At 42.4% G+C, this 20,051-nt stretch overlaps 1 long non-coding RNA gene across 1 annotated transcript; it reads right to left on the bottom strand.

Moving 5' to 3' along the window:
- Positions 1-4,852: 4,852 nt before the first annotated feature.
- On the bottom strand, positions 4,853-9,258 carry LOC133382069 (uncharacterized). The gene is made up of 3 exons (XR_009761782.1): positions 9,193-9,258; positions 8,629-8,678; positions 4,853-5,184 (listed from the first exon to the last, which is right to left on the bottom strand). It is a non-coding gene; the product is annotated as an uncharacterized LOC133382069 (long non-coding RNA).
- Positions 9,259-20,051: the final 10,793 nt, after the last annotated feature.

The raw sequence follows: 20,051 nt of genomic DNA, 5'->3' as shown, positions 1-20,051 counted from the left end.
CTGGGTGCTGTTTTACTGCTGCCTCGTCCCGACACCCTTGAACTGTCCTGGGATCGCCGTCATCGCTGCTAATCGTTGTTGCTGTCGCCTGGACCTTGCAGCCTTTGTGATCGCTGCCATTGATGCTGCTGTTTGGTTGGGGGGCATCGTAGATCCATCGCTCCTGAGCCCCTGCCGTTGCAGCTGCCGCGGTTGCGACCCACTGGCTGCTGGGACATTGCTGTTGCTGCTGTGCTATTTGGATGTATGAGTGGTTGTATGAATGAGTGTGTGATTGTGTATAAAATATGAGCTTTGTTATTAATTTTATTTTTATTATGTGCCTGGGCGAGAGGATAGTGTGCTGGGAGGGAGGACCAAAGGGGGCCCCAATTAGTGCAGTGACGGGTAATGGGAAGTATGGCGTTGTGAGGAAGACATGCCAGTTAGGGGAACTCGACCCAGACAATTGGTGGCTGTGACGTGTTCCGGTCCTCCTCACATCCACAGGATTGCTGGTAGTCTTATCAGCCAACCCTCGGATCTCCAGTTGCTGCTTCTTAATGCCAGATCGGTAAATAATAAAACCTCCCTCATCCATGATTTAATTATGGATGAGGCGGCCGATCTGGCATGTATTACCGAAACCTGGGTGAGCGATCTGGGAGGTATTAATCTCTCCCAGTTGTGCCCACCTGGATATTCGGTCCAGCATCTGGGTAGATCCGAGGGTCGGGGAGGGGGAATCGCTGTGGTCTATAAAAGTTCCATTCCTCTCGTTAGGCACCCTATCCAGGTGGCTAATGGCCTGGAGTGTCTGCACATTGCGTTGGGTCAGCGAGACAGACTGGGAATACTGTTGGTGTACCGTCCACCCTGCTGCCCAACAGCTTCCCTAACTGAGCTGACGGAGGTGGTCTCGGATTTGGTGTTGCGATCCCCCAAGCTTCTGGTATTGGGGGATCTCAACATCCATGCCGAGGCTGCCTTGTCTGGAGCGGCTCAGGACTTCATGACCTCCATGACAGCCATGGGGCTGTCTCAATTTGTTACTGGCCCTATGCATGTGTCAGGACATACTCTAGACTTGATTTTTGCCACTGGGTTAGGGGATGGTGATCTGGGAGTAAGGAATTTTACATCTATTCCTTTGTCATGGACAGATCACCACCTATTGAGATTTAGACTCACATTGTCTTCTCCCCTCTGCAAGGGTGGAGGACCGATTAAGATGGTCCATCCCCGGAGACTAATGAATCCTGAGGGATTTCAAACAGCTCTAGGGAATTTTCCGGCTGATAAAACTAACGATTCTGTCGAAACCCTGGTCACTCTGTGGAATACGGAAATGACCCGGGCAGTTGACACAATCGCCCCGATGTGCCCTCTCCGTTGCAGAGCTCAATTGGCTCCTTGGTTTACCTCGGAGCTAAGAGTGATGAAGCAAGAAAGGAAACGGCTTGAGTGCAAATGGAGGCGAACTCCTGACGGCTGTAATTATGCTCTTGTGAAGGCCTCTACCAAACGTTATGTGAAGGCAGTGAGGGCAGCGAAGAAGCAGTACTTTGCTGCCTCCATTCAGTCATCTTGTAATCACCCAGCGGAACTTTATAAAGTTGTCCGGGGACTTCTACATTCTGGTCCTCCGGATGCAATACAACCATCAATAGCCCGCTGTAATGAGTTTGCGAGGCACTTCCAAGATAAGATCACTAACATCCGCCGGGACCTTGACTCCAATATTGTAGCAGTTGAATCTAATGAGGTATCCAGAACACAGTCTTGTCCAGTTTTATTGGATGAGTTTCAGTTGGTACAGCTCGAGGATGTGGACAAGGTGCTCAGACAGGTGCGGGCGACCACTTCTGCTCTGGATCCTTGCCCCTCATGGCTAATAAAAGCTAGCAGGAATGGAACAGCCAGTTGGGCCAAGGAGGTGATTAATGCCTCTTTACGAGAGGGAGTGGTCCCACTCTGCCTGAAACAGCCGGTGGTGAGACCGCTCCTAAAAAAGCCCTCCTTGGACCCTGATAATTTTAACAACTATAGACAAGTAGCAAATGTTCCATTTCTGGGCAAGGTTCTAGAGCATGTGGTCGCTCACCAACTCCAGGCTCTCTTGGATGAAACTGATTATCTGGACCCATTTCAATCGGGCTTTCGGCCGGGGTTTGGTACAGAAACAGCCTTGGTCTCCCTGTATGATGACCTCTGTCGGGAGAAAGACAGAGGGAGTGTAACTCTGTTGGTTCTCCTTGATCTCTCAGCGGCTTTTGATACCATCGACCATGGTATCCTTCTGGGGCGACTCACGGACTTAGGAATTGGAGGCACTGCTTGGCAGTGGCTGCACTCCTATCTTGGGAATCGCCTCCAGAAGGTGATGCTTGGGGAGCATTACTCGAGTCCCTGGGTACTCCAATATGGGGTCCCGCAGGGTTCAGTTCTGTCCCCCATGCTCTTTAATATCTATATGAAGCCGCTGGGTGAGGTCATCAGGAGTTTTGGAGTGCGTTTTCAGCAATATGCTGATGATACGCAACTCTACTTCTCCTTTTCATCTTCCTCAGGTGAGGCTGTCAATGTACTGAACCGCTGCCTGGCCGTGATAATGGACTGGATGAGAGCTAATAAACTGAAACTCAATCCTGACAAGACTGAGATGCTGTTGGTGGGGGGGTACTCTGCCCAGGTGGTTGATGTCAGACCTGCTCTGGATGGGGTTACACTCCCCCTAAAGGAGCAGGTACGTAGTTTGGGGGTCTTATTAGATCCGCTCCTGTCACTTGAGGCTCAGGTAGCCTCGGTGGCACGGAATGCGTTCTACCAGCTCCGGCTGGTAGCCCAACTACGACCCTATCTGGACAGGGAGAACCTCGCCTCAGTTATTCATGCTCTGGTAACCTCTAGATTGGATTACTGTAATGCACTCTACGTAGGGTTACCTTTGAAGACGATTCGGAAACTTCAGCTAGTGCAGAATGCTGCAGCCAGAGTCCTTACTGGGACGAAGAAATTCGACCATATAACACCTATTCTGGCCCAACTGCACTGGCTACCTATATGTTTCTGGGCCAGATTCAAAGTGTTGGTTCTTACCTATAAAGCCCTTAACGGCATCGGACCGCAATATCTGATGGAACGCCTCTCTCGCTATGTACCTACCCGTTCACTGCGCTCGACATCTAAGGCCCTTCTCCGGGTCCCAACTCATAGGGAGGCCCGGAGAACAACAATTAGATCTAGGGCCTTTTCAGTGGCGGCCCCCGAATTATGGAATGCCCTCCCAGATGAGATACGCCTGGCACCTTCTTTGTCATCTTTTCGGCGCCAGGTAAAAACCTACCTCTTCGCCCAGGCATTTTAAGTTTAAATTTTATTTTATTTTAAATTTAACTGTAATTGTATTTTTATTTTAATTTGTATTCTAGTTTTGTTTTTAAATATGTTTTATTGTATGCTGTAATCCACACTTGTTCGTTTTTAAATGTGGTTTTATCTTGCTGTACACCGCCCTGAGAGCTCGTTGCTATAGGGCGGTTTAAAAGCACAATTAAATAAATAAATAAATAAGGATACCATGACTGATGGTATCAAAGGCTGCCAAGAGGTCCAGCAGCACCAACAGGGATGCACTCCCCCTGTCTGATGCCCGGTGTAGGTCATCAAGCAGGGCGACCAGGGCAGTCTCTGTCCCATGATTTTAGATGATTTTATTGTGAAATTACTTTAAGATGATTCATAGAAAACAATTAATAAATGAAACAAACAAACCTATTCATTTTTCCTTCTTTCTCTGTCTTTGGCCCTTATTTATTCATTCATCATTTCTGAAACAAGTTGCTCAAAGCGACCTTTAGTTCTGCCTCACCCCTTCTGTAAACCTTTTCTGCAGCAATTTCCTTCACAGCCTTCTCTGTTGGCTCTTCCTGGTATCCCTGTTCTGAAATTCCTAGATCTGCCCTTACCCTTAGTTCAGCTAAAAATTGCCCACAGTACCAGACACCAAGCCAAGCTGGAAACTCTACAGTCCTAAAATGGCACCATGTTCAGGATTCAACTGAAAATTCCTCCCTACCTCCTCAAATAAAATCAAGTTCTATCTTAGATAAACTATTATCTGTTAATTATTCCCTCCAGCCCAAACATCTGAAACCTGTCATGTACAAAGTTCAGATGAGCTTCCACTGCAAATCAGCTCTCCAGAATTCTGTGGCTTTTACAAGCCAGACTACTTGAGGTTATATCCTCTATGGTGCAACTGAGAGGGCCATGAAAATCACACATCTTCCATGTACTAAACTTAGAAGTATTCAAAATGAGTTTTATCATGTCTCTTCCAGTGACCCCCACTCCCCTTCCATCTGATGTTCATCTGTCACTAATCATCTCAGGTATCAAGCTTTTTGAGTTTCCTGCTAGAATCAAATACCTGTGCAAATAGAGCTAATCCATGCCATTTCAAACCCACTTTTTCTGACATCACCCAAGAAGCAGCTGGCCAAATGTTTGTTTCATCCCATTCCAACAGACAGACATACAATATCCCTGAGAGGAAATCTCAGAAAGCAAGTCATCTCTCTTCCAATCGTCTCCCCCAAAACATTTTGGACACACCCTGCCAGCCTTCCATTGTTCAGCCCAAGAACGCATGCCCTGAAAATGGCTGTTAATCTAATCACCGTGTATGATTCCTGGTTTCGCACATGATGTGGGAAACGGCTCCCCTATAGGACAGCAATGAAGTTTCAAAGGAAACTGCTGGCAGGAGTGGAAGTGGGATGCCCTTTGTGCTCACCCCCCTCCCACTAAGACTTGAAGCATCTCTTCACCTGAATCAAGATCGGAAACAGGGAAAGCACAAAATCTTCTTCATTGTAGGCAACATGAAATACGGCATCTCTGGGGAATACTGCTCAGTGTTGTCAGCCCGTAAAATGGAATCTTGCAAACAACTTTTCAGTGTCCTTCCAAGACGGGTTACTGCACAGCACCATTCCTCCCAGTGTTGTAATTTAAGTGTTCCGCGGGGTCCGAGTCCCTTGCTGGGATTGCCAGAGCTCTGCATGCTGCAAATAATATTCTGCTTTTTCCATCTGTGACTAGATTTATGGCCCAGCAGCAGCCCCTTCTCCAATTCAGGCTCATCTTCTAGGTTAGAGTGGATGCTGGAATGCAGCTCATGTGATATTTTCCTAAACGTCCCTGTAGTGCCATGAAACCCAGTTATAAAGAAAACAAGGACATGTTTTAACAATAAAACCAATGTGCATGATCTAATTAAATGGGATAATAAAATTAGGAAATAAATGCATAAAGCATGAAAACCTGTTCCTTGAAAAGTGAATCAAATTGGCTCCTTTAGAGAGAGAGAGAGAGAGAGAGAGAGAGAGAGAATGAATGATGCTTATGTGGGAAGCTGCGGGATCTTTGTTCACTCATCGGCACAGCAGCAACCAGCCAGCCTTTCTAATGTTTTGATTCTTCTTCCCACTGGGGGAAAATTAAAAAAAAAAAACAGGCACAGAACAAACTTTGATACTGGAAAAGTAATTTTGCAGGGCAAGCTAAATAAAGGCCACTAACATAAAGCAAAAAAGGAAGGAAGGATCCAAGCAGGGCAGAGACAAAATATCAGAAAGAAAGGACAACAAAAGAATTCAAGGAGGGCAGAGACAAACAATCACAAATATGCCTTTATCGGTCTGTGACAATTGTGTGGCCTCATCAGCACAGCATTTTGAGATCTAGTCTCAAATTCATGCAAATGCCCTAAGCTTTTAATTCTCCAAGGTGTTGTTGAAGCCTAGGGATGCTTGAGGAATTTAATTTTTGGGAATTCTGACATCAAACTGACCTGATTTGCAATCTCCCAGATTAATGTGCAGACCAGAATTTAGTTAGATACTGTACTGTATTTTGCCCTTCCCAAATTTTCCAATGCAGTTTTCTCCTGAAAAAAGTTTCAAAATATGTTAGCATGTACTTTTGAGAGGAAAATGCATACGGTTTGTGTGCGAGGAGGGTCATTTTAAAATTGCAGATTATTATGGAAATTGATAAAATGGATTTAGGAGTAAATAGAAATGAAATTGGGACAGACTGGAAATAAACCAATTTGTCCATCCCCATTAAGATGAAGCTTTTCACATGTCAACAAAAAGTAACATACAGGCAGACAACTGAATTGTAGTACAGCCCAGACACCTGCACAATATCGCCAGTCTCTACACAGTCCAAATGCATGTGGTACAGCCTTCCTAGGGCTCCACTAAATCAGAATGCATGTGGGGAAATTGCAAGATTGAATGTCCCCCATGTAACAGACCCCCCCCAAATACCCCCAAGGCCCTGGCCATGGAAAGGCCATGTGAGGAAGGAAGGTTCTAGCTCCAGCCTTCTCTTTATGTGCTAGTTTTTTACATGTGTGAGTGTTCGGATGAGGGCAAATTCCAACAAGCAATTTCCTACTGTCATTCTAAAGTGATATAATTCCAGGAGGGCTTCCTCTGAATTATGGAGATTGCTTCTCTTATGACTATTTGCCTTTGAAAGCACACCCTTAAGAGAAAGTCTGTTGTGTAGGAGACAAAAAGCAAACCGAGGAGACTGTCGCATCACCATTGCCTAACCTACTCCTTTTCTACAGTTTCTTCATGCCATGAATGCTGTAGAGTAAATGGAGATATTGTCTAAATAAGAATAAGTCATAATCACCTTCCCCCTAGTTGGGGCTCATAGTTTGAAAATTGATGGATTATTTTGGGACTCTACTGTACTAATATGTGCTAGCAGGGCCTAAGCGTTAATAGATTAATTGGAACTATTAAAAAATCACCTAAAATTCCTCCTCCCCATGTTAGATTGTGGGGAGTGCTGATGGCGCAGATTCCTTAGTCAGACTCTGAACTGGACTGGAAAAATTAATTTCATCACACATACACACAAAAGAGCTTAGTTTATTCTGAGCCCATAGCCAAGTCCCATCAGACCTCATTGTGCTTCTGATGATGTAATCAGGGAACACAACAAGATCAAATCCCTCCCTTCACTTCCCCATTCCCTCAGGGATCCTTCAATTCCCTTCCTCCTTCCTCCCTCTTATCTACCTGCTTCCATCCCTCCTAAATCCCCCCCTCGCTCCCACCCACTTACCTGGCGTGTTTGTTTGTTTGTTTATTTAATTTGTATCCCACCCTTCCTCCCAGCAGGAGCCCAGGGCGGCAAAAAAAGCACTAAAGCACTTTAAAACATCACAAAAACATCTTAAAATACATTAAAACAAAACAGCATTAAAAACATTTTAAAAAACAACCTTAAAAAGGGTTAAAAACATTATTAAAAAGCATATTATACAATTCTGACACAGATGCAGACTGGGATAGGTCTCAAATTAAAAGGCTTGTTGAAAGAAGAAAGTCTTCAAAAGGCGCTGAAAAAATAGCAGAGATGGTGCCTGCCTAATATTCAATGTTCCTTTGGTTGCAGCAGTAGGATGGAGAGAGGAATGACTATCTTCTTCCTTCCTCAGTCTGGTGGCTGGCATGCTGCCAAGTGCCAGCTGCACTGGGAAATGCAGTCACTTCTTCTTTTTGGCGATCACTCTTGACAGAGTAAGATTGTGTTCCAAAATAAAGTCTTTAACAAAGGATCCGTCTGAATCTGTATCCACCGCCGATGTACCAGACCATGACTAGGGGCTTCTGGATTTCACAGTCCTACCTCCGTCGTCATTCGCTGATCGCCTTGAGACTTTTGTTATGGAAGACGCCTGTACGTGAATTTGTTTTATGTGGGGAGATCAGCGCACCATGATCAACAAATAATCTTGCCAGAAAAAGGCTTTGATCCAATGGCATGGGTACCATGACAATTGGAAGTCTTTTATCTGCTGCAGCCTTCATCCGCTTTCACAGCCGTTGTAACATACACATTGTTATCTTCCGCCTGTTCTGCCGTTGAGGACATTCTTGGATCGTTCTTTGTTTGGTTCCTCTCCCTTGACCTTACTGCCATGGGTGACCCTGCTGGGAGTACATGACTCCTGACGGCATCGCTCACAGGGTTTATTGGGACACGCAAGCCCACTCACCGCTAAAAGGTGACGATCCAGCGAGGGGTATCCAGTCACTAGCAGGCAGATGGGTGGGAGGCAGGGAGGAATGATTGACTCCTCCACCCCAGCTCTGCTAGTATTAAATAGCAGATGCTCTACCACAGAACTCTGGTCCTTCCTGTCAAGCAAATTCAAGTATTAAAAGCTAGCATTTTCTATGAGGGTTACAGGACTGGCCTTCCTTCTGGGGCAACTTCTCACGTGAATGGCACACATCTTTGTGTTCTTTAAAAACTGTGGACATGCTATCCGGAGGATGGATGCAGCTGGAAAATGCTAAACCAAAAAGGAAGGCATGTCAATGGAAATGGAAGAGAGTAGGCAGACAACCAAATAGGTCTAGCTAGATAAGCAACAGCATACTGCAACTGACAGAGAGGATTATGGGAAATAGGGTAGCATCTAGGCCAGGGGCGGGGAACATTTTCAGCTTGAAAGTCACATTTCTTCTCGAGCAACCTTTTGGGGTCCACATGCCAGCGGTGGCCGGAGCCAGAAGCAAAAGTGGACAGAGCAATGGATGTGACTCTTACCTTTGTACAGCAGGCTACATTCCAACAAAGATCGGAAAGTTTAAATCAACCTTAACAAAAACAAAATGCTCAAAATAGAATTAGGTACACATATGATGCACAAAATAAAAATAGAACAAAATTTAATGCACATGTTTTATAAAACCAGCATAAACTCACTAATAAAATTCTACATACAATTACAAATCAATGCCTATACATAATAAAATACAGAATACAGAGTATGGCCAAATGCGTTTTGACATAGATCTTCTTCGGTAGCCTTGTAATGTACACTACACTGTAGCATACACTACAAAGGGCAAGACAAAAAAACATGTTCACACATTAATTACTCATGGCGAGTGTCTCTGGATTTTTTTTTAAAAAAAACCCAGCTGTTTGATGAGGATAATGTAATGTCACTTACCCTTGTATATTACTTTCATAGATAAGGGCTGACAATTTTGCAGCTCAAAGAATCAAAATCTATGCGTATAAATAATTTAAAATTAAATTATAATAAAATGCCATAATAAAAATGACAATAAACAGTAAAGTAAGCATTTCACCATTGACACCTACCATTTCCTCCTGTTGGCATATTTCTGGAAACAATAATAAAGTTTAACCAACATTATATATCTATCCTAGGCATATTACTGTACTTTCAATGCCTTTGCAGCTAGGTTATTACAAGCTTATTCACTACTAAGCCTAGAGAGCCAACACAGCTGTGGAATTACTCCTCCAGCTGCTAAACACATGACCTACCTCAGCTGGAATTGCTCAGTTAACCCTTAATAGTCCACCAGAGGCACTTCACCATGAAGAAGATAGTAACATAATTAGTACGCCATATGAGCCAATTAATTTTCTTAAGGGGAATAATTCAATACATACATTACAATAATACAAATCACAATAATAGAGCCTTATACTCTACAAAGAACAGATGAATAGGATCCCAAAACAATTTTTACAGCACAGGAGTCCAGTTCAGATTTTTATTTAACCCTTTTGGCACCGTAGTCTTCAGAGACTATATATGCGGAAAAGTTCCCATCTTTTCAATCTTGCTTCTAGTTGTCTTTCTACTCCTGTAACTTTCTCAAGAATCCAAAATCTTACATCCTTTTCAGTATTTCCACATCTTATATAATGTTTTACCATAGAAGCATATAATTAGGGTTTCCAGGTTCAGGGCCTGAGACTGACCCTGTATCTTTAGGAGAAGAAAAAGACAGCCAAGTGCAGGTGTTCTTGCAACATTGTAATGGGAAAAACCACAAGGTGGAATTCTCCCTTCTCCCTGCACAACTTTTAAAGATACAGAAGACCTCTTGGAGGCTGGGCCTGGCAACCAAGAGGTCTTCTGTATCTTTAAAAGTTGTGCCGGGGGAAGGGAGAATTCCACCTTGTGGTTTTTCCCATTACAGTGTTGCAAGAACTCCTGCACTTGGCTGACATTCTCTTCTTCTAAAGATACAGGATCAGTCTCAGGCCCTGAACCTGGAAACCCTACATGTAATCCATTTTTAATTCAACTTTTATGTTCACCAGTGTGGTGTAGTGATTAGAGTGTTGGACTGGTTTGAATCCCGACACAGCCATGAAGCTCACTGGGTGACCTTGGGCCAGTCAGTCACTGCCTCTCAGCCTCCGAGGAAGGCAATGGTAACCCCCTCTGAATACCACTTACCATGAAAACCCTATTCATAGGGTTGCCATAAGTCGGGATTGACATGAAGGCAGTCCATTTCCATTTTCCAATCTCCTCATTTTGATTCTTCTAGTTGTCATTCCTATATATATAAGATTACAAGGGCATTGTACGGCACATACAACCCCCTTGGAATTACAACTGTAGAACCCTCTGAGGACATGCTTCTTATTATCCTTGTTGGTAAACGCTTTAAGCTTAATGCAATTCATACAGGCACTGCATTGATTACATGGGAAGTTTCTAGTGGCTTTGATGGAATTACACACTTGTTTTTATTAATCCTTTTTTCATGTCACTATGGACTAAAAGCTCAAGTTAGAAGCATGTTTAAATACAAATAAAGGGTTTTTTTCGCATCTAGGAATGTCAGACAGTAAATCCCAATATTTCAGTATAGTTTGTTGGATTTGTCCATTATACCCATCAAGTGTTAAAGGTATTACGATCCTGGTTTCAATTCTATTTTTTTCTGAATGTTTCAACAGCTCCTTCCTTTCTATCCTCCTAGCTTTATATCTTGCTTGTTTCAGGATCTTTCTGGGATATCCTCTTTCTTGCAATTGCTTCATTAATATACTGGCTTGCTTTTCAAAGTCTGCCAAGGTACTACAATTTCTTCTTAGTTTAATCATTTGTGAATATGGCAACATTCTTTTGATATATTTGGGGTGGAAACTATCAAACATCAAAAAAGAGTTTGCATCAACTGGTTTCCTGAATGTATCTATACATACTGAAGTTTTATTTTTTATTACTGTTCTAGCTAAATAAAATATCCTGATGCATTATAGTTTGAGTCAATTTTAATGGAATAATGATTGTTATTTATATAATCTTTAAATTTCAAAAGATTTTCCACTGATTTTTCCCAAATTAAAAAAAAATCACCCAAATATCTTTTGAATGTGCTTATATACTTGAGGAATTCATTAATCACATTCAAAATATACATTTGCTCAAACCAATCCATAAATAAACTTGCCAGTTACAGGGTAAATTTACAGCCTGTAGCTGTTACAGATACTTGTCAGTAGTATTTAGTCTGAAACAAAAAGAAATATTTCTTTAGTGCCACTTCTGCTAGGGAGCAGATAAAGCTAGTTTTTCTACAATTTCCCTTCTTATTTAAAGTTGACTCAGCTACTTCCACAATTTGTTCCTGGGGTATATTTATATACAATGCTGCTACATCCATAGTAACAAGCAAACTATCCTGTTTCTCCAAGCTGACTGCCTCCAAATATTTTAAAAAGTCACCTGTGTCTTTAAAGTAGGATTGTATGTGTGGAATGAATGGTTGCAAGAAGTGGTCCACATATTCAGACACAGGTTCTAAAATTGATGCATATCCTGATATTATTGGTCTACCTGGCACTAGGACTATCCCTTTATGTATTTTTGGTAGAAGGTAGAATACTGGTATTCTGTCTTCTGCTTCCAATAAAAAAAATTATAAGTTTTTTTGTCAATGTGGCCTTCCAACAAGCCGTCATCCACAATTTCTACTATATCTCTTCTTACCACCAATGATGGATCCACATTACATGGAACATAGTAGGCCTTTTGTCCAGGTTGTCTATATGCTTCTGGTAGATCCTTAGTATCCCAGACAACAAGGGCAGGTCCCTTTGTTTGCTGACTTAAAGTTTATATCCTCCTGGTGTTTTTTTTTTTTTCAAAAAATGGTCAAGGACTGTTTTCTCTTGTCATGATAAATTATTCCAAAATTCTATCCCATCTTTTTCTATCTTTCCTACCTCTTGAGTGATCCATTATTCAAAAGTCTGAATTCTACATTTTTTTGAGATGGGGTTAAAACTGGGTTTTGGTTTGAATACAAACTGATCATCATGTAGTCCTTGATCTATGACCTTAAAAATTCTGCTGGTTTTATCTTCCTGAACAACTATTGAAGCTCTATCATGCAATTAAAGGCATCATGCCTTGGTGTGGGTACAAAGGACAAGCCCTTACTTAATATCTGTAGTTCCTCAGGGCTAAGGTTACTCTTGGATAAATTGATTACCAATTTATTTTCAATATTTTTTTCTTTCTGTACATCTCTCTGACTTCCCCATATCTCTTTCTCTTCCCATATGCTCTTCCTTGATTGACCATTAACAAAGGCCTATCTGATTGTGCTGTGAAGGATTCAGAAGGACTTTCAGGTAGTTCCAATTTGTACTATCTCCTGACTTTTCCCAGCCTCCCTCGGTGTCACTATTCAAGAACAATGATTTTCTTTGTCTGTAGCTCTCTTTTTATTTTCCTCCAACTGTATACCTTATTGTCTTCTTTGTCTTTTAAATCCCTTTGAAATTTACAAAATTTAAATTCTTTTAATTCCTGATATTTTCTCTCCAAACCTTTATCTAGTTGTCCCATTTTTTCTTGAAGTGCCTTCTCTCTTCTTTTTTAATATTGTCCTTATGGTGGTTCAGTTCTGTATCTGTCTTACCCAGTTCTTCCTTAGATGTGTCTATTAGGAGAATCATTAAATCTAATGAACATTTATTAAGTATTGCATACCACCTATCTTTAATTTTTTCATTATGTAGGAACATTCCAGAACCTTTCATCATTCTCAAACCTTGAGGGATTCTTTGATTCCAACAGTAGCCTTCCATGCCCCTGCATGTGTATCCATTTTTCTTTTAGAAGTTTATCTCCTTTGTCAGAAGATAGACTCCTATTAGAAATTGTAAAACATGAAGGAGCATCTAACAAACTTGTGATCTGTTCATTAGTATAATGAAACATTTCCATGTTATTGGCAATAGTGGTTCCCAAAAAGAACTTTGGGTAAACAAAAAACAGCAAGGACTGGAAAGTTTAAATCAAACTTCCAGGCCAGCCATACAAAATCCAGTGATTTATATGCACACATCTCCAGAGCTTGGAAAAGTTACTTTTTTGAACTACAGCTCCCATCAGCCCCAACCAGCATGGCTACTGGATTGGGCTGATGGGAGTTGTAGTTCAAAAAAAGTAATTTTTCCAAGCTCTGCACATCTCACCATCCAGGCAAGCAAGAAGCATGATCACAGTTGAACACATTCCAGCTAGGCAAAGGAGGTCATTGCAATGGGCCCCAATGAGAACCTGTTCATTCTGTACAATATAGGAAACAGACCTTTAGTGTGGCAGCACCTACCCTGTGCAATTCCCTCCCTTTGAATATTAGGCAGGCGCCATCTCTGCTATCCTTTTGGTGCCTTTTGAAGACTTTTCTTTTTCAACAAGCCTTTTAAGTTGAGAGCTATCCCAGTCTGTGTCTGCGTCAGAATTGCTTAATATGTTTTTTAATAATGTTTTTAACCCTTTAAAAAGTTTTAAAAATGTTTTTAACACTGTTTTGTCTTAATGTATTTTAAGATTTGTTTTTATGATGTTTTGAAGTGTTTTTAGTGCCTTGTTTGTCACCCTGGGGTCCTGCTGGGAGGAAGGGCAGGATACAAATTAAATAAATAAATAAATAAATAATAATAACAACAACAACAACAACAACCACCTGTGGCAGGAATAAGAGGAAGACGAGTAGGGTACAGAACTTAAAGAGGAGATTGTCCATTCTGCTGAAGGAAATCAGGACAGCACAGGGAAAGGATTTTCAGAGTCCAGTGAGTCTACTAGTAGAATTGCTAAGAACAGCACAGAACCCTGCCCCCTCTCCTGTCAGAGCCGTGCACAGATAAAGATGCCTTGGCACGCAGCCCAGATCTAGCTGAGGAACAAAGCAAAAGTGGCTAGCCGGAGTTACAGTCTCCGATCTCTCCAAGTTTTGCAGAATGGCCAGACAGTAGATTCAGCTCAAGAAACCATTATCAGCTCCTAGAAAGAGCTTGTCCTCAGTAGCAAAGGGTAGAAAAGATGAGAATTACTTGTAGTGTGAATTCTCCTCCCCTCTCTCTGATACATACTCACAGCAATATTTGTGATTCTCTTTGGTAACAAGGTCTTTACCGCCTCCGCCATGCTTAGTGTGTGTATACTCAGATAACCCCAGTGTGTTCCTGTATTCTGATTTACACCTAGAGTGTGATGCTGTACTTCTTGTACTGATTTCTTGAATAAAGCTTCATGCAGAAAAATCCAGTTTCCTGACTCCTGAGTCTGCTTCTTGGGTGGGAGCCAAGACAGTCTTTGAGCAGGGCTGGGGAGGGGCAGGGCTTGTAGAAGAGCCCTGAGGGCCAGATGAAGAGGCTTTGAAGGCTCCATTTGGACTCTGGACCTCAGGTTTCCCACCTCTGATCTGGGCAGTGGTGATAGTGTGTGGGTATGATCAGATACAGAGTACTGTTATAAGTTATAACTGTGTGTGAAATAAGACAAGCTATCGAAATCGAAACATGTTGGATGGTGGCTTCTAAAGAATGTTCTCAAGGGAAGGGGGCAGTGCATTTTTTAAAAAGACAGAGAGAGGAGGGTGCCTAGGGCATAGGTTTCTGCTCCTGGGTTTATTTTTATTAAATTTATTGCCCACCCTTCACCAGCAGGTCCCAGGGCTGGTTATAACAGTTTAAAATTCAATTTTAAAAACAATAAAATTGCAATCACAGGAATAGGGTGGGACTGAAAAAATACATCTCAAGTGCCAAAGGCCAAGGTAAAAAGGTGATTTTTACCATTTGCCGAAAACTGTATAGGATTCTAAGTGTGCGAGGACAAGCTTGTATAATGGGGAGGGAAAGGCACTCTGCACATATTCAGAGGTACCTTAATGTTAACTGTTTATTTATGGGAGGCACATGGCTACAAATGACAGGGACTGGCGATAAATGGGCATGGCTATGGAGAACAGGACTTTATGTTGATAAAGTAACCTTTGCTCCTCCAGCTCTGCCACCCTCGACCAGTCAAATGTCTCCTCCTCTCTCAGACAAATCCATCCTGTCTTCCTGCCCCTTATGCCTGGAACCACCTCCCAGAATGCCTCCAAAAGACCAACGAGGCCTACAAGTGTAGGTGTTTCTTTGTCTAGTTATAGTATACCACTGCAGTTGACATGGATGAGGAGAAGCAACCAAGCACAACCTGTCGAGTAGGAGAGGAGGTGGGATTAAAGACTATGATAGATCTGAGTTTCATTTATTGGCAGTATCATGCCCAAAGGAAAGGAGTGGGAGGAAAAACAAAATCTACTCACTAGCTAATACCAGCCACCACCAGAACTGTAGAGCCAAATCCAATTCTCAGACTTGAGGGAGAGATCAGGAGATTGGTCAAAAGGCAGGTAGTAACCGACAAGAAAGATCCAGCAGGTTAAAGCAACAGAGAGTTGAGCTAAGGAAGAGGAAGTAGAAATTTAGGAGGAACTTGAAGAAAGCATGGCCTTGGCTGGCCATAGTTCAGTGGTAGAGCTGCTGCTTCACTTGCAGAAGGTCCCAGATTCAATCCCCTGGGATCTCCAGGTAGGGTTGGGAAAGACTCCTGTCTGAAACCCTGGAAAGTCTCTGCCAATCAGTGCAAACAGTACTGAGCTAGATGGACCAAGGTTCTGACTCAATACAAGGCAGCCTTCTATGTTCCTAAGTGAGCCATGCCCAAAGAAATGGTCTTATTACAGACATGCATCTTGATCCTTTTCAAGTTGCTGCCTTCTATAATCCAACCAGGACCAAGAAGTGTAATATCAATAAAAGCCAAAACGAGCACAAATAGAAGTTCTTTGGAAGAGAAGTGGCAACACTGTCCGAGAGCAAATGCAACACCCACTTTTCCACCAGCCGTTATGAAAAATAAAGCTCTTCCGTTTACAGGGCTGACTGTCTGGACAGAAGCAGTGAGGCATGGATGGGCAGTCAGAAAGCTCGACCCTTTTTTGGTCTTCAGATAGGAAGACCCAGTTTGTAATTGCACATATTATGGTCTGAATTGACAACTTGTTTGCTGCTTGGTACAGTCTTGGTTCAATTCCTGGCAGGCAGCCTTGGGAAGGATTTCCTTGTTGGTGTCCGGGAGAGCTGCTGCCAGTCAGTGTAGACAATGCTGAGCTAGATAGATCCATGGTTTGGCTCACTATGAGGCAACACCCTGCATTCCTACAAGTGGCACACAAATAAAATGAATGAATAAACAAAAGGATAAGACCCCAGCCATAATACTGAAATAATGCACACTATAATATATCTCAGTGATCCCACTGGGCACCTCCCCCTGCTGTCCTGCAGGCTGGCACTGGGCCAGCTGAGGAACATGCCTATTGGTGCACTCCGCTGCTATTTCCAGCATCAGCCAACTGGGCAGAAGGGAAGAGGAGAAGGCAAACTAGCTGGGGAGTAGAAAGGGGGGCTGCCATTTATGATTACATAGTAGTAGTCACAGTCATAAAAACATACTGTAACAAATATTGCAGTGTGGAATGCTAATGTTCAGGATGCCAGACACTCTGCCCCATCCTCCCCCTTTTCCATTCCTTCCCGCAAAGTCAGCATTCGCTAAGCTCAGTCCTCACTAGGTTGTGTTTTTTCAGGGGGGGGTCCCCTTGAAAAGTTTTTTATAAAAAAAACACTTTTTTTTTACTTCTGCAAACTTTGAGGTTTCCCCAAACCTCTTGATTCCCTCTTGTGCGGAGAAGGTGCGATTGCTAACATAAGGACTGGCAGAACTGAGATCACTACTAGTAGACAACCGGGCATCCTTGGGCACATGAAATTGATTACCAAAGCTTCCACTAACAGCACAATCCAAACCCAAGATCTGCTGGCATGAGAGAGTTTGGATCCAGCAGATCTTGAGCTTTTCTGGCTCAACCGGGGCCTTGCCGGCATTAGTCCCTCACCCAGGCTGAGCTAATGTAACTTATGCTAGTGTTAAGTTCCAAAACAGGGGCATTCCAATGGCTTGGTGGGAATGAGACAAGGCAAAGAAAGACTTACACGTTCTCCAAACCCCTTTTAGCTTGGTTATGGACCTAGCAACCCAGTGGAAATTAGCCAGCAAAAAAAGGGTGGTATAAATACAATTCCGTAAATTCCTCCTGAATGGAGTTTGGAATGGAGGTAACTTAATCAAGTGTCACTATTGGCGGCATAATTTACAACTTTCTATAGTTAGCATTCCTCTGTTAAGAGGCTTGCTGGGTCACAAGCTTTGACCTGTTCTTTTATGTATTTGCTTTGCCTTTTGGTGTCTATATTCCATACCTCAGTGGAAGTCTCATTCCTAAGCTATGGCCAGAGATGGCAGTTTCCCTGTGTGCTAGAGAGCGTCTTATACTTCTTCCCAAGGACAGTTTATGCTTTTATACAAGTGGCCACTTGTTGCATCATTATGCAGCATTTCTTTACTGTTGCATGGGGCCCTCAGCAAACACTTGGTGTTGCATCTGCCAAATCTGTGCTTGAGACAGTTAAGCAACCAATGTAGAGGCCCATTGTCCTACCCTTGAAGGGGTGGTGATATTAGAACTAGGGATGGAGGAGAAATTTGGTTCTCTTTGTATTTCAAGGCAAATCTATCAAATTCAAACTTTCTGAAACATATGAGAACCAAACCACAGCCGTTCTTCAAAATTTGCACTTAGTCAAATTTTACAAAAATGCATATATTAGGGGAACGTTTGCATAAAAATGTATATATGTGTGAAAATAATATCCAAAATGTATTATATGATGAGAAATTCTTTGCAAAAATGTGTACATTTGTCAAACTGCCTATAAAACTTTGTTTATTATGAGAATTTCACATCAAAATGCTGGAGAATTTTAATGAGGTTTTTTTTTAAAAAAAATAGCAAATTGTTGCAGAAATGTGAAGCACTGAATTTAAGATTGGAAAACTTAAAAACTGAGTCTGAATTCTAGCAAGACAGAGATGCTGTGGGTTGGTGGTTCCCGAGTTCGGATAATTGGTCAGTTGCCTGCTTTGGATGGGGTCGTACTCCCTGTTAAAGAGCAGGTCCGTAGTCTGGGGGTGCTCCTGGATCCATCTTTGTCGCTAGAGGCACAGGTGACCTCAGTGGCTCAGACTGCCTTTTACCAGCTTCGGCTGGTGAGACAGCTGCGGCCGTTTCTGGACCGGGATAGCCTGACCACTGTTGTCCATGCACTGGTAACCTCTAGGCTGGATTACTGTAATGCGCTCTATGTGGGGCTGCCCTCAAGCTTGGTCCAGAAGCTGCAGCTGGTGCAAAATGAGGCGGCGAGACTGCTCACTGGAGCAGGGTATCGTCAACATGTCACCCCTCTGCTGAACGAATTGCACTGGCTGCCCATTTGCTACCGGGCCAAGTTCAAGGTTCTAGTTTTGGTGTACAAAGCCCTATACAGCTCGGGACCAGGATACCTGAAAGACCGTCTCACCCCTTATATGCCCAGTCGATCACTGCGCTCTGCTGGTGAGGGCCTCCTGCAGATACCATCTTATCAGGAGTTTCATTCTGCACAATATAGGAAACGGACCTTTAGTGTAGTGGCACCTACCCTGTGGAATTCCCTCCCTTTGAATATTAGACAGGCGCCATCTCTGCTATCTTTTTGGCACCTTTTGAAGACTTTCCTCTTTCCTCTTTGAGACCTATCCCAGTCTGCATCTGTGTCAGAATTGTTTATATGTTTTTTAATAATGTTTTAACCCTTTTAAGGTTGTTTTTAATTGTTTTTAATGCTGTTTCGTATTAATGTATTTTAAGATCTGTTTTTATGAAGTTTTAAAGTTTTTTGGTGCTTTGTTTGCTGCCCTGGGCTCCTGCTGGGAGGAAGGGCAGGACACAAATTAAATAGATAAATAAATAAATAAATAAAAACTGAAAGAGTGAAATTGATAGATCTTTCCATCCCTAGGAACTACCAGATCTAACCCACATTCTTTCCTTTGTAATTAGGCAGGTTCTGGTTTGGTGTATAATGCCCTATACAGCTTGGGACCAGGATACCTGAAAGACCATCTTATCCCTTATATACCCAGTCGATCACTGTGCTCTGCAGGTGAGGCCCTGCTGCAGATAGCATCTTATCAGGAAGTCTACTCTGCACATCATAGGAAGTGGACCTTTTGTGTAGTGGCACCTACTCTGTGGAATTCCCTCCCCTTAAATATTAGACAGGCGCCATCTCTGTTATCTTTTTGGCGCCTACTGAAGAACTTCCTCTTTCAACAAGCCTTTTAAATCGAGACGTTATCCCAGTCTGCATCTGTGTTGGAATTGCTTTTTAAGATCTTTTTAAAGTTGTTTTTTAAAGTTGTTTTAAAGCTGTTTTGTTTTAAAAACTGTTTAGTTTCAATACGTTTTAAAGTCTTATGTTTTTAAGATGTTTTTGAGTGTTCTTGTTTTGCCATCCTGAGTTCCTTCTGGGAGGAAGGGAGGGATATAAATTTAATCATAAATAAAATGAAATAAATAATTAAATAGATCTCAGAAAAGAAAAGAAGAAAAGAAAAACCTCTGGGTAGCTGCTTATCTGTTATGTAAGTGTTTTTTCAAATGCTTTCAATGATGGGGATCCCACAACTTCTCTAAGGAAATATCCTACTGTTTCCAGCTGCACAGGTTACTTCTCCCTCCGACATTTGACCTGAGTGAAGGAAAACTACAGCTACATGCCTGAATGTAGAAATGGATGAATGTATAAATAGGTTTCTGCAACATGTTCTTGATCTTCTGATGGTGCATGAGTTTGGAGGATCATTTTTGGAGCGGGGATGATTTCTGAACAAATGACAAGTGAGCGGAAGGAGTGAGTGGATTGGCATGAGTACCCAAGAGAGCTTTGAGACT

Source organism: Rhineura floridana, chromosome 3, assembly GCF_030035675.1.
Source record: "Rhineura floridana isolate rRhiFlo1 chromosome 3, rRhiFlo1.hap2, whole genome shotgun sequence".
Taxonomy (NCBI): domain Eukaryota; kingdom Metazoa; phylum Chordata; class Lepidosauria; order Squamata; family Rhineuridae; genus Rhineura; species Rhineura floridana.
This window is presented reverse-complemented; position numbering and strand designations above follow the sequence as displayed.